Source organism: Poeciliopsis prolifica, unplaced genomic scaffold (genome assembly GCF_027474105.1).
Source record: "Poeciliopsis prolifica strain line A6 unplaced genomic scaffold, Auburn_PproV2 SCAFFOLD239, whole genome shotgun sequence".
In the NCBI taxonomy this organism is placed as follows: domain Eukaryota; kingdom Metazoa; phylum Chordata; class Actinopteri; order Cyprinodontiformes; family Poeciliidae; genus Poeciliopsis; species Poeciliopsis prolifica.
Window position 1 is genome coordinate 1 of NW_026562614.1, and position 10,000 is coordinate 10,000.

General features: G+C 51.2%; 1 pseudogene; it reads left to right on the top strand.

Moving 5' to 3' along the window:
• Positions 1-3,280: 3,280 nt before the first annotated feature.
• The window catches only part of LOC129357337 (inhibin beta A chain-like), an 11,404-nt pseudogene continuing 4,684 nt past the window's right edge, over positions 3,281-10,000 (top strand).

Consider the following 10,000-nt stretch of genomic DNA (forward strand, 5'->3'; position numbering starts at 1 on the left):
GAGGAGGAAAGGAGGAAGGAAGAGGGAAGAAGGAGGAAGGAGGAAAGAGGAAGGAGGAGGGAGGAAGGAGGGAGGAAGGAGGAAAGAGGAAGGAGGAAAGAGGAGGAGGAAGGAGGAGAGGAGAGGAAAGAGGAAAGGAGGAAGGAGGAGGGAGGAAAGAGGAAGGAGAAATAGGAAGGAGGAAAAGGAAGGTGGAAGGAGACCATCGGCCTCCCGCTGCTGAAACATTTAGCGGCTCTGCTGGCTGCAGCATCATTTCTCCTCCAGATCCTCCTGACATGTTTGGTGTCTTTGGAAACATTTAAACGTCCAGCAGGCGTCGATGAAGCCGTGTGGCTGTGAGTCTGGTTCTGGTGGACGGGTCGGTCGGGCCGGTTCCTGAGCCTCCGCGGCCGCCGGCTGCATAAACAACGAACCACCTTCATGACTGGAGGTGGTTAGTTATTTAAAGCAGCTACGGCCCAGACACGCTCGCACCAACAATCCACCCTGAGAGGCTTTATAAGGCCAGAGCGCGGCGATGAGCTCACTCAGGCAGGTTTCAGGAAAAACAATCGTCCACTCACGGCTCACACACTTTCCCACAGCCGCTGATGTCAGAGCGGCGCAGGGAGAATCCCAGACGTCTGATCTCAGCCGGAAGCTGCGGCGCGGCGTCTCCGCTTCCTCTGCGCCTGATGTCACCCAGCACACACGACGCCGCTTTAAAATCATCTTTCATTAGAGAAACTTCTGCTGTTCCCTGATGGGCCCATCTGGCTCTGGTCCAACTTTTAACTCCTCGCTGTTCCGGTAGACGCAGATCTACATCCCGTCGTTTTATTCAGACTTTATATGAATTAAATCCTCATTAAATCCTGCAGGACATCAGATAAGTTTGCAGTGAGTTTGCAGTTTGGACGGTTTCCCAGAGAAACTCCCTGCTTGGCCGGTCAGCGTTTCCTATCTGCTGAAAAACTCTGGATGTTTCTGTGGAAGATTTTTCAGGATCGTTTCTCAACCAAACAAACACGATGACACAGAAATCCAGCAGGAAGCTGTGGAGCAGGAGGCAGGTAATGACTGGGATTACTGGAGATCCGGGTGATTAAAACCCAACGTGTTCATGGAGACGATGCTTCATGTCAGAGTCACCGACCCATTCAGTGGAGATCTGGAAACTAACCGGAGCAAAATGATTTCATCTGAATACTCATCAGAAGCTTTAATAGAAACGGTCCATCATGACCTCTGACCCAAACCCTGTACAGATTCTGTTTGGCTCATTTGGACCAGAACGGCTGAAGAACCCTGCTGTTTCCCATCCCGAGTCGGGATCCTAATCCTGGTCACACCTTGTTTTGGCTTCATCACATCCGCCTGGAAAACCTCAGAGCTGAAATCTGTCTGACATCCAGAACACAGTCGGGAAAACCCGGAACGCAGAAAACCGGAACGCCAGAAAACCCGGAACGCCAGAAAACCCGGAACGCCAGAAACCCAGAACAGAAAACCCGGAACGCCAGCAACATGGACAGCGCCGAGTCGCGCGCCGATTGATTTATGATTTCTAAAACATTCAGTCCAAAACGCAACAACAGAATCCATCATGGAAATGAGGAAAATGTTTATGTTGGTTGAATTCCTGCCTGGATCCGATTGAAGGTCTGAGGAGAAACGATGGCGACCCGGATCCAGAGCCTGGAAGACCAAACGGTCCAGACTCGGTTCTGGTCAAAACATCCACCTGATCAGACGGAAACAAGCTGATCTTTAATTATCTGAAGGTTTTATGATTTTTGTTTAGTGTAAAATGAAAGATGTTGATGTTTGAACCAGAAAACGTTTCAATCAGAGCAACTTTTCCAGCGTCTGGATCAAGCGGCTCCTTTATCCGCCGACTTTGTGATGGTTTGGTTCTTCTGGACTTGATGAGCTGCAGCAGCAGGTCAGTCGCTTGTTTGGGTCAAAGTTTGGTTCAGGAGAAAGAAGAACTTCCTCTTCACCAGAACCGTCAGCGGTTTACGGTTCAACGCCCAGAGGACAAACCGGCTGAAGAGCACAGGCAGCAGCGGGAGCGCGCTCAGTTCAAACGCGATGACATCACGTCCAGGGCGGCTCTGGACCGGCGGCCGAGCCGTTGCATCGTCGCCGAGACGAGACGATGACGGCGCGTTGAGAAAGCCAGACCAAACACTGACAGACGCCCAGCAGACGGAGGGAAGAGTCACGGATCAGCCGAGTTTTAACCCTCAGTCACTGCCAGGCTGGATGTGAGGGAAACATGCAGCGAGTCACCGGGAGGAGGAGAGAGGGAGGAGAGAGGAGAGAGAGAGGAGAGAGGGAGGAGAGGGAGGAGGAGAGAGGGAGGAGGAGAGAGGGGAGAGAGGAGAGAGGGAGGAGAGAGGGAGGAGAGAGGAGGAGAGAGAGGGAGGAGAGAGGAGGAGGAGAGAGGGAGGAGGAGGAGAGAGGGAGGAGAGAGGAGGAGGAGAGAGGGAGAGAGGGAGGAGGAGAGAGGGAGGAGGACAGAGGAGGAGAGAGGAGAGAGGGAGGAGAGAGGAGAAGGAGAGAGGAGAGAGAGGAGGAGGAGGAGAGGGAGAGGAGAGGAGGAGGAGAGGGAGGAGGAGAGAGGAGAGAGGAGAGAGGAGGAGGAGAGAGGGAGGAGGAGAGAGGAGGAGAGAGGGAGGGAGGAGGAGAGAGGGAGGAGAGAGGAGAAGGAGAGAGGAGAGAGGGAGGAGAGAGAGGAGAGGAGAGAGGGAGAGAGGAGGAGGAGAGAGGGAGGAGGAGAGAGGAGGAGAGAGGAGGAAAGAGGGAGGAGAGAGGAGAAGGAGAGAGGAGAGAGGGAGGAGAGAGGAGAGAGGGAGGAGGGAGGAGGAGGAGAGAGGGAGGAGGAGAGAGGAGAGAGGAGAGAGGAGGAGGAGAGAGGGAGGAGGAGAGAGGAGGAGGAGAGAGGGAGAGGAGAGAGAGAGGGGAGAGAGGAGAAGGAGAGAGGAGAGAGGGAGGAGAGAGGAGAGAGGAGGAGGGAGGAGGAGGAGAGAGGAGGAGGAGGAGAGGGAGAGAGGAGGAGAGAGAGGGAGGAGGAGAGAGGAGGAGAGAGAGGAGGAGAGAGAGGGAGGAGGGAGAGAGGGAGGAGAGAGGAGGAGAGAGGGAGGAGAGAGAGAGAGAGAGAAGGAGGAGAGAGAGGGAGGAGGAGAGAGGGAGGAGAGAGAGAGGGAGGAGAGAGGAGAGAGGGAGGGAGGAGGAGAGAGGAGAGAGGAGAGAAGGAGGAGAGAGAGGGAGAGGGAGGAGGCGGCTGTACTTATGTTAGAGGCTCAGCGAGTCGCAGCAGAAAGAGACCGGCCCACTCCACTAAAACCATTCAACTGAGAGAGAGAGAGAGAGAGAGAGAGAGAGAGAGAGAGAGAGAGAGAGAGGGAGAGAGAGGGAGCGGAGGTAAAGAGAGAGAGGAACTCCCTTCATCTGGGATAAGTTAGTCCGTCTCTCTCACTCGCTGCAGATTCACCAGGAACAGCTTCGTCCTGCCGCGTCGCTTCATCCATTCAGTTTCTCCTCTTCTTGTTTTCTTGTTTCTTCTTCTCTTTCTTTCTTGACGCCTCCACATTTTGCAGCCATCTGTCCTGACAAAAAGATACGGATTACTCATTTTCTCCTTGCCGTTGTGTTTCTCTCTCGTTCGTTGCAGTTTTTCCTGCTTTGGCAGGTGGACAGTGAGCTGAGCTCAACTTTCAGCTTCCAAACTTCTGAGCAACCAGACAAAAGCAGCAGGAACTCTTTTCCTCCGGACGGATTTTTCATCCACTTCTGGACTTTTTGGACTCTGTTTGTCCCTCTGGTTGGTGGCAACATGTCGGTGTTGCCGTTCCCCGGCTGGACCCTTCTGGTTCTGGTTCTGGTTCCGGTCCAGGGCGGCGGATCCTCGGCGGACCTGCCCTCCGGCCTGCTGCCCCTGACGCTCCAGTCGCCGCCGGACGCCGCTGCCCGTCTTGTGCCCTGGCCCGGATGCGGCGCGGCGACGGGCCGGCGGCGGACGGCGACTCTCCTGCGTCGCGGAGGAGACGGCGGCGCAGCAGGACGTGGTGGAGGCGGTGAAGAGGCACATCCTCAACATGCTCCACCTGCAGGCCCGGCCCAACATCACCCGGCCCGTGCCGCGCGCCGCGCTGCTCAACGCCCTGCGCAAGCTGCACGTGGGGCGAGTGGCCGAGGACGGCAGCGTCCAGATCGAGGGACAGGAGGAGGCGCGAGGAGGAAGAGGAGGCAAGGGGGAGGAGCGGCGGCCGGAGCGCGGGCGGGAGACGGCGGCGACGCGCCGGAGACCACGGAGATTATCACCTTCGCGAGGTGGTGAGTCTGGCAGACTGTGTGTGAGTGTGTGTGAGTGTGTGTGTGGTGAGTGTGTATGTGACTGTGTGTGTGTGTGAGTGTGTGTGTGTGAGTGTGTGTGTGAGTGTGTGTGTGTGAGTGTGTGACTGTGACTGTGTGTGTGTGTGTGAGACTGTGTGTGTGTGTGTGTGTGTGTGTATGTGTGTGTGTGTGTGTGACTGTGTGTGTGTGTGTGTGTGTGTGAGTGTGTGTGTGACTGTGTGTGTGTGTGTGTGTGTGTGTGTGACTGTGTGTGTGTGTGAGTGTGTGTGTGTGTGTGTATGTGAGTGTGTGTGTGTGTGTGTGTGTGTGTGTGTGAGTGTGTGTGTGTGTGTGTATGTGAGTGTGTGTGTGTGTGTGTGTGTGTGACTGTGTGTGTGTGTGTGTGTGTGTGTGTGTGTATGTGAGTGTGTGTGTGTGTGTGTATGTGAGTGTGTGTGTGTGTGTGTGTGTGTGTGTGTGTGTGAGTGTGTGTGTGTGTGTGTGTGAGTGTGTGTGTGTGTGTATGTGAGTGTGTGTGTGTGTGTGTGTGTGTGTGTGTGTGTGTGAGTGTGTGTGTGTGTGTATGTGAGTGTGTGTGTGTGTGTGTGTGTGTGTGAGTGTGTGTGACTGTGTGTGTGTGTGTGTGAGTGTGTGTGTGACTGTGTGTGTGTGTGTGTGTGTGTAGGCCCCCTGCTGTTCTCAGAGAAAACCTCGTTACCTGCTGACAGTCGGCGGGGATCTGGGCGGCGCCGCTGGGTTCCGGTCCGTTTGTTGTCCTGACAGGCGGCGCCGGTGGGCGGCAGGTCAGGTGTTAAACACGGTTTTGTCACCTTTAACCTGCAGACCAGCTGCAGGGCACGCTTCGCCCGTTTTAACAGCAGTTTAACACCTTTAAGTCCGGGTCGGTGCCGGGTCGGTGGCGGGTCACAGCGCCGGGACTTCTGAGGGTTCCTGAAGGTGAGCCCGGTTGGTTCTGAAGGTCCGGTTGGGTTGTCTGAGCAGATGGAGGTGAGTTTACCTGCTGCAGCGGCGCCGTGTGGGCGGGACTCTGGACCTGCTGCAGCAGTTCGGGTTCCTGTAGGCGAGTCTGGAGCAACAGATGGAAAAGATTTTAGGAAGCGGATTTGAACGGAGCGGCTTCACCGATCCGACTGGATCAGAACCAGTCAGAACTTTATTGAGCCCATCGGATGTGATTAACCCAGAGTTTGGTCTCACAGGCAGAACCAGAACTCATCCTGGTTCTGGTGGATGGGTCCTTCCTGTTGACAGGGGTTGTTTCTCTCCACTGTCTCCGCGTGCTTGATGCTCCAATATCCAGATCTTGATTGTCTGTTCTTCTCTAGTCGTTGTGTCGAAACCCGACCCAGTTGACCCAACCGAACGGATCAAACGGTTCTGGAGATGAACTGGATCCGTTTGCCAAAAAGAAAATCCCTGCTCTAAATTAACTCGATGTAAATAAACTCATTTATATTTTATTAAACCCTGCGTCTTGTCTGTCAGGTTCTGGTCCAGCAGCCTGAAGGTTTCTGTCGTTCTGGGCCTGAGATGCTGGAGTCCAGCTTTGGACCCGTTCTGGCTCGGTTCTGACTGGATTCTGTTTACGGCTCTTTTCTCAGCCAGTAAACCCAGAAGATCATCAACGGCCCCAGAAAGTTTCTCTCCGTCAGCAGAACCTGGGAGGCTTTGGTGCTACCAGAACCCGGGCCACGGTACCGGCCCGGTCCTCTGCCTCGGGTTTATTGGGCGTTTATCTGGGGGTTGTCATGTGAACGCCTGACTGAGCGTCTGGAGGAATTTAACACGTTTCATGTTGCTGCCGCTGCAGAGCTGCAGAGTTGTGGGACGCAGCTAAAAACACTTGTGGTTAGCCGGAGCGCGCTTTATAGTCAACATCTTGAAGCAATTTTCCCATCCAGCATCAGAAGAGGCACATTGCAGATGAAGTATTTACATTTGTGTCGAGTTGAGAATGATTCGATCACAAAGCGGCTTCAACGTTTTTCCCTCATGAAAGAGAAGCGGCTGAGGTTGTGCTGCAGCAGCTCTGGTTTCCAAACAAACTGCAGCAACCCGACTCGTCATTTACCGGCGTTTCTCTGGGAGCAGATTCCCTTTTAATGCCTGAGTTTAGACTGGAGGTTCTGGAGCTAATGATCCCATCAGCTCAGACTCTTTCAAGCTTTGATTCTTCATTCTGACCTGGAAAATATTTTCTGCCACATCAAGAAGATTCAGAAATGCTCACAAAATAAAAATGGAATCTTAAGACGATGTGATCGACTTAAAGCTTCAACCACGAGTTGAATGATGTTTGGCATCACTCAGCCGAGTTTCAGATGAATTATGACTGAGATGATCTAATCCCAGATTAAAAATGAATTCTAGTGCAAAGGAAGCAGGTAAATGACCCCGACCAGCAGGGGGCGCCTCTGACTGGACCCGGAGTCAGATCAGCTGAACGGACCGGACCGGTCGGAACCACAGATGAAGAGAATAAAGGAAAACATTAGAGGATGTTGAGAAACTGAATGAAATGTAATTTTGATGATTATTTATGAAGACGACATTAAGATGATTCTAAAAGTCAACAGAACAAATTTTATTAAACTCTGATCTTAAACATGTAAATCCAACCTGGCCACTAGGTGTCAGTGTTTGTCACGGTGTGGAGCGATAGCTGTGTGAGCTAACACTAGCTTAGCTACCTGTTACATTATGAAGCATTTAAAGCAGGAATATGTGAACTTATGATCCACTTTAGCCCCGCCCACTTTCCCTACCGCTGCTTGAGAAGAAGCATCTGTCTCCATAGAAGATCTCTGAACCTGCGGGCCAGTAAACTGTCCCAGCATTAAATGCATTAGAGCTTTCCATAGAAGCTGGGCCTGCAGCCTTCTGGGAAAGCAGCGGTGCATTCAGGGAGCGCAGTAATTATTTCGGGCCATGGCGGGAACCGGAGCGCAGGGATGACTGGGTTCTTGCGGAGACCAAGTGTCAACCTCTGTTTAGCAGCTGAGGACAATATCTATCTGTCCCTGTTTAGAGTCCGTCCCTGTTTATCTTCCCCGCTGCTCCCCGTCCCTCACCACACACAGAGGACAATTAGGCTAACTGAACTTAATTGAACACATCATTAGCGACATTCCTGACAGCACTTTCATCCCCTGCTCGGCGCGCTAACCCCGGCCTTCCCCTGGCTGCTCGGCCGCAGAATAAACCCGCAGAATAAACCCGCCTTTGTTGGCTCCATTCTGGCCACCAGCTCAGGGTCACTTCACTGACCTCTGAGGGCCGCGGGGAGCCGCGGGGGGCCGCCACTGATTGGAGACACCAACATCTGTCTGATGCAGTTCTGCTGCCGTTACCTTGTTTGGTTCTGGTTCCGTTTATAATGTCACGTTTCGCTCATAGTTCTGGTTCTGCTCCCGCCGCAGCATCGCTCTGCCTGGCGTGTTTATGGGCCCCTCCGCGGTGCGTTCATGGGTCTGTGTTTGCGGTGATGTCTGTGGTGCGTTCAGAGTCTGCGTAGGGTCGTGTTCGCAGTGCGTTCAGGGCCTGTGTACAGTTGTCTGTGGTGCGTTCAGGGCCCGCTGCCGTTGTCTCATCGCCTCATTTGGCTGGGCTTTGATGTGTGACAGAGATGCTCTGTGTGGACAGATGAGTCACTCCAGAGTAAACAGCTGCAGATTGGAGCAGAGCGGCTGAAACGACTCGATTCATCCACTGCTGAAAGTAGATCCTGCACTGAAGGACAAAATCTTATTCAGTTTGGTTTCTAGTGCAAATATCTCAGTTCACTTCAAAATAAGACAAAACTAACTTTAGATTTAAGAACCTGCTTTAAGTCAATAATTCTGCAATATTGATAAAAAGTTCTGGTTCCACTGGTTGATTATTTCACTTGCTGGTAGTGAAATAATCAACCAGTGGAAATAAACTTTTACTCTCAAAAGTCAAAACTGACACTTGTTAAATTCTTTGTTAGATTTTATGTTTTGCAGTGAACAGGAAGTGATCAGAGAACTGCTTGAGTCGGTCAGTGACCTGTGCAGGAGGTCAGCTGACCGAGCAGCTTCACCGGTCTGCATCGGGTCCGGATGGGTCCGGATGGGTCTGGATGGGTCCGGATGGTTCCGAATGGTTCCAGTTCTACAGGATTTGGACCGGTAACCCGAAACGTTTCACCAGGAGTTCCCTCATCGCCTACTCCTGGTTCTGAAACCTGCGAAGCCCAGAGGTCTTCCTCAGGGAGCCAGTGGACCAGAACCAAAAACCCAGAAGAAAAGACGCCAGAGTCCAAAAGACCTTTGTCTTGATAAAATGTCCAGAACCTCCTGCCGGTTCTATTTCATGCTCCAATAGAACCATCAGCTGGTTCTGCAGAGCTTTCAGCAACCCTCAGGTGTTCCTCTCTAACCTCTGAAGGCGGTTCTGGTTCTGGTTCTGGTTCTGGTTCTGCAGATGGGGAGCTGTTGGCAGGAAGTGGCGGGTGTTTCCTTCCTATTGTGGAAAATGTGGAGGTTCTGTTCTGGTTCTGTTGTGAATCGGTTTCTCCTGAAGGTCCGACTCTTTACTTCCTGGGCTGACTGTGGGAACCAGGCTGGTGCTGGAAGAGGTTCTGACCCGGCTCAGACTGCTCCGGTCCAAACGCAGACGGATCCGGCTGATGGAACCGATTTACGGCTCGGTTTCATTTGCCTCTAACAGCCGGCGCTGTTCACACCCAGCGGCCCGCCGGTCCCCACATGGAACCGATTCCAGAACCGCCTGTAAAAACAATCCCACTAGTTTCAAACCGGGCCGATCTGGCACCAGCAGAACCAGCAGGTTCTTAGGTTCTGGATCATGTTGGTGGACCTGGTCAGGAACCAGAACTCTGCTCTGGGTTTGTGGTTCTAAGTAGTTCTGGATCTACAGAACATATCTGGACAGGATTCGGAGACAGAACCGCTCTGGTTCTGGTTCTGGTTCTGGTCATGTGAATCTAGGATGAGGAATCTAATGTTCCTCATCCTCATTTTCTCATTTCTGATCGACAAATGAAACTGATTTTTTGTGAATTAATTGGATAAAAACTAATTTTAATTCTTAACTGAACTGGAAAGACTTTCTGGTAAGTTTAATGGTTTAGTTTAATGGTTTAGTTTAGTGGTTTAGTTTAGTGGTTTAGTTTAATGGTTTAGTTTAGTGGTTTAGTTTGGTGGTTTAGTTTAATGGTTTAGTTGGGGGTTTAGTTTAGTGGTTTAGTTTAATGGTTTAGTTTAATGGTTTAGTTTAGTGGTTTAGTTTAATGGTTTAGTTTAGTGGTTTAGTTTAATGGTTTAGTTTAATGGTTTAGTTTAATGGTTTAGTTTAGTGGTTTAGTTTAATGGTTTAGTTTAATGGTTTAGTTTGGTGGTTTAGTTTAATGGTTTAGTTGGGGGTTTAGTTTAGTGGTTTAGTTTAATGGTTTAGTTTAATGGTTTAGTTTAATGATTTAGTTTAGTGGTTTAGTTTGGTGGTTTAGTTTAATGATTTAGTTTAATGGTTTAGTTTAGTGGTTTAGTTTAATGGTTTAGTTGGGGGTTTAGTTTAATGGTTTAGTTTAGTGGTTTAGTTTAATGGTTTAGTTTAATGGTTTAGTTTAGTGGTTTAGTTTGGTGGTTTAGTTTAATGATTTAGTTTAATGGTT